This window comes from Oenanthe melanoleuca, chromosome 15 (assembly GCF_029582105.1).
Source record: "Oenanthe melanoleuca isolate GR-GAL-2019-014 chromosome 15, OMel1.0, whole genome shotgun sequence".
Lineage (NCBI taxonomy): Eukaryota > Metazoa > Chordata > Aves > Passeriformes > Muscicapidae > Oenanthe > Oenanthe melanoleuca.
The window spans coordinates 2,029,303-2,040,905 of record NC_079349.1 but is presented as its reverse complement, the minus strand read 5'-3'; positions in this window follow the sequence as shown (position 1 = coordinate 2,040,905).

Sequence of the window (11,603 nt, the reverse complement as noted above, 5' to 3'; positions counted from 1 at the left end):
CACCTTTCAATTATACCATGGGCATTTCCCAGAAACCTGGGAGTAAGGCTCCTCATTCCAATCAGAAAGGGTGTAATTAAGGTCCAGAACAGCTTTCAAAAAGCTCTTCAACTACATAGCTAAACTTAGACAATTAGTCCACACAGGAAAAAGGACGAGTTGCACATAGCATAGAAATAAGAGGAGAAGAACAAACAATTTTTTTCCTTGGGCAAAAGAAAACCTGTGAAATCTACATTTTAAGACCTTCCCAAAATCCCCCCCAAAATTAAGAAATACAGCCTGCGGTCTGCAAGCAACCACTGACAGGTTGTGTGTGCTCAGGCTCTGCCTACTGTATTCTATCAAGGATCATCAGGAAAAAACCACTGACCTCTGTGTTGAGGGGACAAAACACCCATCCCGGCGTCTGTCGTGCTGTCAGCCCCGCTGGATGCGCTGGGCCATTACCGTGCATTAGCGCTGTCACACACATTTACACACAAGCCATGACTGCTGCCGTTCAGGTCAGGGATAAAGCTGCTCTGGAGAAGCAGATTCGCAGTGGGAGATGTACCCTTGGGCCAAAGAATCATTAAATTATCAGCATCAAGAAACCTACTGCAATGGGACTTGACAGCTGTACAGTACAGCTGTACAGTACTAGGCTGAGGCTGTTTACTCTGGATTTTTTAAACCTGGCTTACACTGAATTTTTTTCTCCCCCTCTGAATAATTTCCCATCATTGCTGAGTCTGATCACCTTGCACATCCCTGTGCTGCCACAATCCTCCATCCCCTCCTCAAAATAAGCAGTGCCCATGGGAAGAGAGCTTTTGATCTGGTTGGACAAAGAGTGGGAGAAATCATAGAAGTATTAAGCTTGGAAAATACCTAAATATAGGATTCCTTTTGCTGAGATTCAAGGCATGGAAATATTAAATAACCTGCCAGAGCACACTGGGAAGCTGAGCTACATTGCCTGAGGGCCTGCCTCACATTCTAAGAGAGATGATCTCTATTCCTGTGGAACAGAATATGCTCACTGTTAGCTCGGGAAGTACAGATGCCTGTAATCTGTCTTTTAAAAAGAGCTTTTAATGACCAGGAAACAGCACAAAGATCTGAGCTTGCTTTATAAACCCAAGCCACGTACTGCCTGTAAGCACAGCGTTCCATCCCCTCAACTCCGTGGTCTCCAGGTGAGGGAAAACGAAGGGAGTTTATTTTATCTTCCCTGATGGTGGCTGGTAATGACCTGCGAATTGGTGTCATGTGTGGCTTTTTTTCTGGTTTTTTTGCAGGCTGTAAAACAATTAGGCCTGGTCCCCAGCTAGAGCTTTGCTCCTTGTGTCTGGGAGGGTTTTTGTGCTTGCTGCCGGGGAGCACTGGGTATCTGGGAGTTGTAAAGATGTCTGTGGTTTTATTGCTAGATTTTTACAAACCTCAGGTTTGTGTTTTTATTATGATTGCTGCTGTGAGGACATTAAAAAAAAATATCGTGTTTCTCTTTGAGATTACATTTCACTCTGTTGATCTTTCTCTTGACATTTCAGGGAGTTGGGGGATACTGGCAAAACATGCAGGGTAAGCAAAGGAGATCTCCTTCACCCCAAACCCCACCTTTGCCAAACTGGGGAGGCACAGAATGTTTTCATTTATTACATTAACATAAACCTGGGCTGGTGAGAAGCAGTGCCTGGAACAGAGCAGGGCTTGCTGTGATGTTAACAGCCCAAGACAGTCCCATTTTCCCTCTCCTGTTAGAGCTGCTGAATCTTTTCCCAGCCTTCTTTTTTACTCAGCCAAAACTTATCTAAATATTCAGTTCTTGGGGCAACAGACAAATTACACAGCTGTTTAACTGTCACTGTTTCAGACCTGGCTTCAGACTGCAGGGTTGTGTTTCAGATTGATTAGGCAAATGATACACAAAGAGGAAATCTCTCCCTCCCATCTCTTAGCTGAGACTAATGGTGAAGTTGAGATGTGGAGATGTGCTGGCATTTGGCTGCTGTACAGCTGTATCAATTCTCTGTTCTCACTAGTCAGGGGAATTCTAAAATCTTTTCATATTGTCTTAAAGATACAGAGTTGGTTTCCATCAGCTTGCTGAAAAAAAGCAAAAAAGGCACATAGAAACCTGCAGACTCAAAACCCAAGGTCAGTCTCAGCTCGTATCTTTTTATTATGTTCACTTTCAAAGGACCCCAAAGAACTTGGCAGTTATTAAGGAGGTGGTGATAGAGCTGTAAATTACATGGCAGTGCCCTGGAAAGAACCAGTTTCAGTATTTGGAAAGAAGAAAGCTAAAGTCAATTTACTGTATGAGCTGTTGCAAATGCTCAGAATTTCTGATTGATAGGATAAAGATGGGAGCAATTTAGGACAGAACAATTTTTGATGTTGGGAGTTATCCTGGATTATTTATTATCAGAGATGGTTCATTCCAGGCACTGATAATGACAGGGCTGTAGTCACCAAGTCTCAGCCTTAAATAAACTATTTATGTGTGCCATTAAAATGCTGTTGCTCACGTCCTCAGCAGATTTGGCCGGGATGGATTCTGAGATAACACTGGGATGAGTGGCTGCTTGACAAATTGTCTGGAGCCTTTGCAGGGCTCAGGGTGCTGGTTTTCCTTCTGCTCTGTGACCTTTTATCAAGGCAGTTCCCTTCTCTCTCTTTGCCCACCTCCTGCCTGGCTGGGACTGCCTCAGGCTGTGCAAATCTGCAGCGCCTGGAACAGCAGGACGGGGATGTTGGTAGAGGCTTCTTGGCAGCAGAGGGATGCCAGCAGCAGATAATCACCAACTGCAGTCATCGGGTTCGAATAAACACAAAGCTGCTCCGTCAGAGACAGTCTGTGCCCTGAACAGACTCTCTGTGAGCCCTTGCTGACAGCAGATCTGTCCCTGGGGCAGGTTCTTCCCTGGGGCACGAACAGTGCCGGGCTCCGGGGAATGTTTGTGAATAAAACCAGAGAAGATATAAAGCTTTGTTTTTTTGTTTTGTGTTTTTTCCATGCAGGGTATGGTGGTTTGGCATCTGTCAGGCAAACAGATTAAGAACAGATGGGGAAAAATGTGAAACCCTGCTGATCTCCAAGGGATTATTTCAGAAACACGGGGAACAAACGCATGCTGGATTCTGGCCCCTGCTCTTACATCCTTTCTGCAGGCACTGCCCCAAACGTGTTTCGTGCTGGTGAAAGTTCTGCCCCTGTGCCTTGGGCACCTCCAGTCTGCCCCTCTTATGCTGCTGTCCCCTTCCAGCCCCCACCTCAGGCCTTACCTGGGCTGTACCAGGGAGTTACTTGGGGTTCCTTCCCCTGCAAAGTGAAGGACGAGGGCTGCCCCCTGCCCTGAGCCTGCAGGAACAGCGACCGCGACCCCTTCCTTTGTCCATGCTGGAGCTCTGATGTTGGTTTATTGTCCCTCTTTAAAGCCAGCTCAGGTCACCAACATCCTCGAGCGCGTTCCCGATCCCATCCCGAGCGCGTCCCCGAGCGCTCCAGCAGCGCGCAGTTCCGCCCGCAGCCAGCAGAGGGCGCCCCCCGCCCGCGCACAGCGCTGGGAGCGGGAAACGGTGGGAATGGGTCGGGAATGGGTTGGGAATTGGTCGGGAATAGTTCGGGAATGGTTACGGAGTGGGTCGGGAGTAGTTCAGGAATATTTTGGGAGTAGTTCAGGAATGGTTCAGGATTGGCTGCGCGGGCACCGGGACAGCGTGGGATGGACCCAGAAGAAAAGTAGAAGTTCAACCTCAGGGAAGAGCCGAAGTGTGCAGAGACCTTTGAAAATGCTACACCCACTGCTTTATGGAAACCCATCCAAGTTACATCCAATCAGCACTTCGCACTTATCTCTCAATCCCCCCTTCTTTAGGGGACCCACACACAGAAAATGGAGTCAGAATAGTTTAAAGCCATGTACACCACGTCTGTGCTCAATAAATAAATCAGTACCTCAGTTCCTGAGTGGTGCTGTGGGAGATGCCCATGGTGCCTGGATGAGCCTGGGTTTTGGTCAACTGGTTGCTCCTTCCCTTCTGACTGCCCTCTGTGTTGGAGAAAAAAATGGATTTTATTCCTGGCCCACAAAGGAAACCTTGGTCTTCAATGAGCCATCTAGCCAAATACCTGGAGCTGGAAAAGGAGCACAGAGAACGTGCAGAGAAACATAGCTAAGTCTTGGAGAAAGTGCTGCTGCCTTTCACCACAAATGGGCCTCAACAGAGCTCTCCTGAGCAATACCTGGATGACATGGATCCTTCCAGGCATGGAAGCAGCACCTTGTGGGCTGTGTGGTGCTGGAGCTGAGCCTGGACATGGCCTGTGGACTCTGCACCTCACTGGGGGCTCCTATGTCCACCTTGGCTCTTGCCAATACTGCAGGAATAACCAGGGCTATGGGGCTCCTTCACTGACCCCTGGCTGCCTGTGACTGGGATCAGAGCACCCAGGAGGTCCCACTTGGCTCAGCAATTAAAACTCTCTCCATCCCAGAATCAGCACAAGCCAAATCTCTGTGCAACAACTTCAGGGATACATTTTCAGGAGCAGAACCAGTGCCTGTGGCAGCTGAAGTGCCTGGCTGACCAGGGAGGGATGAGGTACAGCCAACATCCAGGTGGACTTTTGGTCCATAACAGAGGCCAGTCCCCTCACTGGCCATAAAAGTCCTACATTAAGCTTTAAAGATTTGTTAGCTGTAATTAAGCAGCTTTCTGGTCCCATCAGCTAGATGTAACAATCCCTCCTAGCCCATTAACAAAAGGAGCTGGCAAGCCTGGATTTGATGACTGACTGAACAATATGAAGAGGTGGTGATTTGCTGGCGATGTGTTAAAACAGGCAACAAATCAGCTGGCAACCTGCACTGGACTGAAACAAAATCAAAGCAAGAGGCAGATGACTTTGAATGGGCTCCAAAGGTCACAGAGAAACAAGCAAAAACTGATAAAGTTCACAGGCAAACAGAGTGAGCAGAAGGAGCACTGCATCTTCTTGGCACTGGGAGCAGTTGGCATCCGACTTGGAACGAATGTATTTCTGAGTTAAAAAAATACATTTATCTGGAGGGAAGCTGCAGGCATAAAACCCAAAATGAACTGGTGCATGTGAGCTTGGCTGTTCCAGCACAGGGAGAACGTGCAGGGACTGTAGTGCTGGCAAAGGCATTGCTGTGGAGCTCCAGTGCCACAAGGATGGTGACAATGGGGACAGAATCACAGTGACTGTCCCCCACGGTGGGTGCAAGGAGTCACAGCTGCAGGGCTGTAACTGCACCCCATGGGTGCTTCACTCTGTCCCATCAGTCACAGGGCAGGAGAAAAGGCAGAAGAATGAGTTCCAGCATTAGAGCTCAGAGTCTGATGGTCCTTACATGAGGCAAGATAGAACCACGCATGAGAAAGAAGCAAAAAAGTCCCTTTGCACTGAGGATGCACCAAAAAGTGCACTTTCCCAAAGTGGAAAAAGCACTGCCAGGCCAGCACAAGGAGTTCAGAACATCCTGGAGGTGGGATGAAGATCCTGGAGGTGGGATGCCTAGAGCAGAGGAGGATGAGTGTTACTTGGTACTTTCCTAATTACAGGATCTGCTATTTTAAGCCATGTTCCATGCAATATTGAAACACACAAGTTTTCATCTTTTGGCAGTTTGGTTGGTACAGCATCTAATTATCCCTGCAGCTTGGGGATGGTAGAAAATGCTTTTCAGACACCCAACAGAGATAAAATAGGTAGAAAATGTGCAAGCATTTCCTTCTCTCTTGGATTTTGGCAAGGGCAAAATCCAGCTCCCACAATACCTCCTGCACATTTGTTTTAGTATTTGCATTAGGAAGCATCTGTAGGAGGCTTGGAGCAACCAAGCCCAGAGAAATGGGAAACACATAAGGGAATGGTTTGTACCAGCTCCTCCCAGTGCTGTGACATGAAGAGTTCAACTCAGTGTATGAGTTGCAAACTTCCTTTAGTTCCTGAGGGGCTGGAGCTCCTGAGGGCATCACCTTCCTAACCCGGACATTAGAAATACCCCAGTCCAAATGCCAAAACAAGAGCTTCTGATGGCCCCAGCTAATGGCACTGGGCTTTTGGGATCCATGGGAGAGAATGAAGATCCCAGCCTGAATGTCTAGGTTTTGTAATGCAAAAATATCTATATCCTGCAAGGCTCTGCATGTCCCTGCCATGGGGTTGTGGGGGGTTCATGGAGGGAGGGATTGTATCAGTGCTGTCTGGTTTGGGTGGAGGAGTGGGTGGTGGATGATGCCATTTCCAATCCCTAGCAGGAATCTGGATGTGTCTGTGCTGGGAAATTGCAAAATAGAACATTGTGCTAATTAATGCCAAACAGGAGGGGTTTGAATATACATCATCAGAATAACCTTTAGCAACCACTAGATGCCTTCCATCCCTGATTGTCTCATAAGGAATTCATATTTATTACGTGGCAATGGAAATACATCTCGAGATGTATAATGCCCAGTGAGGACTGAATTGTCCAACGTGCACAGAATGAAACACCCTCCATTCATTCACGCTCTGGGAGTGCTGGTTTCACCACTGGCAGCCCTCTGCACTAACTAAAATACCTCTGAGCCACTCCAACAAGTTTTTTTCCCAGGTTTGTTTCTCCATGGTGTAACCACAGATTGTGCTCCATGGAAAGCTTTGAGCCTTGAAAAGTCTAGAGTTACTGTAGGTTGCAGTGGTTGGATTTGATCCTAAAACAATGAAACCAAATGTGAAAAAGACACAGATGGCTGTCACCTCTGTGCCATTTGGAGTGGGGTTTGGCTTCCAGCCAGGCAGCCCCATGCCACAGTAATGCAAATAAAGGCAGAGCTGGCTGCAGGGGCACACTCACCTCTGACAGGCACGAGGGATGAAACAGCAGAGGGATTTCAGAAAGGGCAAAAAGGGCACCTGAAGGACAGAGGATTTAAGGACAAAAGGTCATCACATCCTGACTTCACTTAAGGAAAAGGAGGCTTTGCTGTGGCTCCTGAGGTGCTCTTGGGCATGGAGAACCTGACAGCCCTTCCCTGGGAGAGCTCAGTGCCTGTCCTGAGAAACATCAACTCCTTGGGATGGGCACACTCACCTGGAGTTCAGCCCAACCAACAACCAAGAGAAGGGAAGAGCCTGATGAGAGGAGGAATGAGAAGAAGCCATGGGAAAAGAATTCAAATTGCCTTCACCCAGGGTGCACTGCCAAGGTCTAGACCTTGAATTCAGTGTGGTGTAAGGGGATGTAAACAAACCTGCATCCTCTGACTCCAGGGCTGGATTTAGTCCTGTCATGGATTCCAGGAAGACACAAAGGGGTAAGACTGGGCTTCTGCCTCCCATTAAAAATGCTCTTCTCCAGCAAGACACTAGTAATAGAGCAGATATCTCTGATAATTAAACTACTAATCAACCAATTTAAAAACTGCCTGATGGTTCCCATCTCAATCTCCTGTGAGGATGGGGAGGCTTAGAAATTTAATACAATTCTGTGGTTGAGTTAAACATCAGGCAGGTTTCAGACTGTGCTTTACTAGAACCAGATGAATTTCTAAGCTCAAAATCCAGCATACAGAATGCTGATTAAGTTTGATCTGGTGACCATCTGTCCTTGTGTTTGTAGTATGAGTAGCTAAATGAAATTCTGGGAAAAAAAGGGTTATCTTAAATACACACAGGATAAAGCAAATTGAAGAAAGCCCCTTTCACTGTTGCTATGTGAATCTTCTCAGCAAGAGGGGAAGATTAGGTTAGACTCTGAAGTTACATATGCTCAAGTTCAGTTTCTTGGACTCTCAGAAGCTGAGACACCAATCTGTAACTTTTGCTTGAATTGCATCTTGTGAATTTTCATTTAACTGCACACTAAACCCAAGCAGACACTCAGTTGAGTTCTGTAGTGAGAAATGTTTCATGGTCACAGAAAGTCAGTATCTTGGAAGGTGTAAATTGGTGCAGCTCAGTGCAATTTCCCTTCCTTTCCTTTGACTTGGGCCAATAATCACCCCAAATTGTTCCCCCACTCCTTCATCCTTTAATCTATCCATATCTATTGCTTTACCCATCTTTTTTACTTAGAGCAAGTGAAGACAAATTATGAATAATAGCTCAATAACCAACCAAAGTTCAGCTAAGAGCAGAGGTGATTGCTGCCAGACTTTTTTTTTTTTTCCCCAATCATAATGGAAATTTGCTGGAGAAAAGAACAGTATGATAAATGGTGGCATAACATAATGCCCTCCTTTGAAGAGAGCCAGCTAAGAGGCTGGGCCCAGATGCAGACTGAATAGGGAAGAAGAGAAAGTATTGGGAAATGCAGAAAAATAGCTCTGTGGGGATCACAAATGCCAAAACAGACAGAGCTCGTCAGCTTTTGAAAGGAAATGGTTTCTAACATGCAAAGGAACCAGCTTGGGTCCCCAAGCCCCATCTCAAGCCACTGAAGCACCACAGGGAGCACAAAGCAAACCCAAATCCAGTCTGTGCCCTTTGCCAGCCTTCCCCAGCTGCCCAAGGGACTCTGCTCTTTGAAGCAGAGGGTATCTGCTCTTTCAAAGGAGTTGTTCACATGTCAGCACGGCAGCCTGTGACCAGCAGAGATGCTGAGGGTGGCTGCAGGGCTTGGGCTGGGGCAGGACAGCTCCACAAGAGGAGGCAGCTCAGCAGAAACCACAACAAACCCATCTGGCTGAGGTTTGGGGAGCTCCTTGGGTGGGGGAAGCTCTCTGCTACTAGGGGAGCTGCCTGTTCCAGGTTTTCCCACTGCTCATCCCGAGCCTGGCTGCTTCATCTGCTGGTAGATGGGAAAAGTCTGCAGCTGGGATGCTTTTCTGGGGGAAGAGAGAGTCATGAGAAGTCCCTTGTGGGGGGGCATGAAAGGAGTTTGGCATGAAAAGCCAAGCAGATGTGTTTGAAAGTCCATGTTTATTGTCTGGCTGGCTCTGGTGAGTCCCTGCATCCCCAGGCACACGCTCCTGCCTGGGTTAACATTCACTCGAGGTGCTCCTGCCCAATGGCTGGGAGGGAGGTCACACACACAGTACCTGTGCAAATGCATCTGGCTTTGATAAACCCTTGATTACTGTTCAAAGGCTCCAGCTGACACAAGGAAAGCCAAGCATTGGGATCCTTTCTACCTCAGACAACCCTAGGAAAAGAGCACATTGTTTGGACGTCACAGGGCTGCATCTCTGCTTTTTACGTGGCCCTTTTCTTTGTGTTTTCATTTTCTTTGTGAAGTTTAAAGAGACGCTTGTTTTTCTTGCTAATTCTTTCCTCCCGGGTGCTGATAGGGATCTCTGTAACATGAGGCCAGCTGGAAGAAATTCAAACTGCTTTCTAAATGTTGTTATGATAGAGTGTGGGGGACATGCCTTTGAAGCTGCTGGGCTCAGGAGAAGTTAGGGGCAATTAAAGTCTCTTTCTGGAACAAATTTGGAGCCCCTACCTGTGAAAACATGAACCACTAGCTGGTGTCACCCCATGCCAGCCTCTAGGCAAAAGAAAATCTAAGTAGGTGCTACTCAGGTGATGTTTCTGCATCCTGGGAGGATGAGAGCCTTGGGCTCAGCCATGCCCTGGGACAGGGGAGGCTGCAGCCTGGCTGGTCAAACTAAACAGTCCAGTGCAAGTGGAGCTGTGAAGGTGCACTGATTTGTGCTTCACATCTCAAATTAAACCTTCTTTTAAACCAGGAGGAGGAGCAAGGGAATCCTCTCTTTGCCCTCTTGCTTCAAACAAATATTTTCAAGTCTCTCACTGAAAGCAGAATCTGTTGCTGGCAAACTTGTGAGGCAAGTCAAGGCCTTCCCACTCTCCTTCCCAGCTCTGTCTGCAGCCTGGATTGAAAATGCCCACGGATCAGGGCTCTGTCAGCCCCATGGATGCCCTTCCACATGGCACACATTGTTATCAGCATCTTGGCAGAGATAAAGGAGGTAGAAAGAAGGGAGGAGATACTCAGCCTATCCAGCCTAATGTTTATATTACTGATTCAGTCCTAGTAGGGAAAAAACTAAAAAGGAAATAAAGGCTTTGTTCAGAGTCCGACTTTCAGAGAAGCCCAGTGGTTTATGGAGTGCTGGCCCTGTCTTAAAATCTGGCTTCAGTCATGGCTACTGAGCCCTTACAAGTTTTTTCTTCAGAGGAGAAAGGACTTGATGGAACTTGGGCATGGTGGGAGGCTGACAAGCCCTCATGAAAGACATTTGTAATGTGTGGGGCCTTGGAAGCAACATGAAGAGACAGCCAAGAGCCCCGAGGAGCTGGAGAGGAAGAAGCTGCACATGGTCTCTGAGAATCCAGGTCTGCTGGGCTTCACTCCCTCCTCTCCTTCCCTTTGTAGCTGTTTCCTGCACAGACAGTTTCTACAGGCATTTCCTGGGAAGGATGCACAGCCAAAGTTGCATTTAAATGTTTTTTTTTTGTTGTTGTTGTTTTTTCAAACCATTTTTTTCAGAGTTAGAGTGTGTGTGTGGAGCACAGAAGTACAATAAGAATGCACTTTATCTGCACGGACAAAGCATAAGCAAGTCACAGCCAACTCTAACAGACTCTACATCAAATCCCACAATCTCTCAAAACACACAGTGGCAAAAGCAGCACGCTGCCTGCCTGGAGGCAGCCCACTCCAGCTTTCCAGGGCTCTGCTCCATCACTCCCTCCTTTCCCCACAGCAAAGCAGGTGCCCTCTGGCCACCTCCTGGCCCTGGGTGCTGTGACAGCTGCTGTCATCACCCTGTGCTTCCACGTCCCTCCTCTCTCCATCCACCTGCTTGCTCCTGCCTTTTCCATGATGATGGGAGTGTTTTGGAGCAGGAATGGTGTGTTTGTGTGAGTGTGTAGCAGTTTTTGTAAAGGGGCCCAGTTTCCTGGCTTGGAGGAGAAAGTGTGGGGCCATTTTGCCTCTTCTTTGGCTACAGGGAGGCTTGGCAACAAGCTCCAGTAAGGATGGATTCACTCTTCTGTGCCTGCAGTGCCTGGGCTGGGTAGGGCTCCCTTCGTGGGAAGGTTTTAGGATAAAGAGACACAGCTCTGAGGAATGAGAAATCCTTGCTCCTGCCCCACAGGATGGGGATGCACTGGAACACCAGCACCAGGGGCATCTAACTGCTATAAATAATGGCAGCTGCAAATGGAGAAATCAGACAAACAGCTTTGGCTCTGCCTGGTTTCTCTTGGCTCCACAGATGAACAAAACTAGGGTGATATTGGACAATTCTAGTCCCAAGGCAGGGCAGGAAGGTTTGGGAAAGAAAAAGATCCCTCTTGATATCTCCTCTATGCATGATGCTTTATGAGGGTCAGGCACAAGACCTGAAGTCCATGACATCCCCACACAAGAAACGATGCCAGGTTGGCCCAAAGGAAGCAGTTGAGATCTGCCAGCTAATTATTTCATTAGTGATTTTAAATTAATGACTCAGCCAAGGATGAGCACACCCAGCTGTGACACCTGTAATTGAAACTACACAGAGAACAGGATGAATATCCCCAGATAAAATCCAGGGAAGGCACTCCTGCTGCTCTCCCTGATTGAGCCTCTCAAGACAAGTAACAACACAGAGCAGCAGCCCAGGATGAAACTCCCACGAGCAATTAAGCAGAG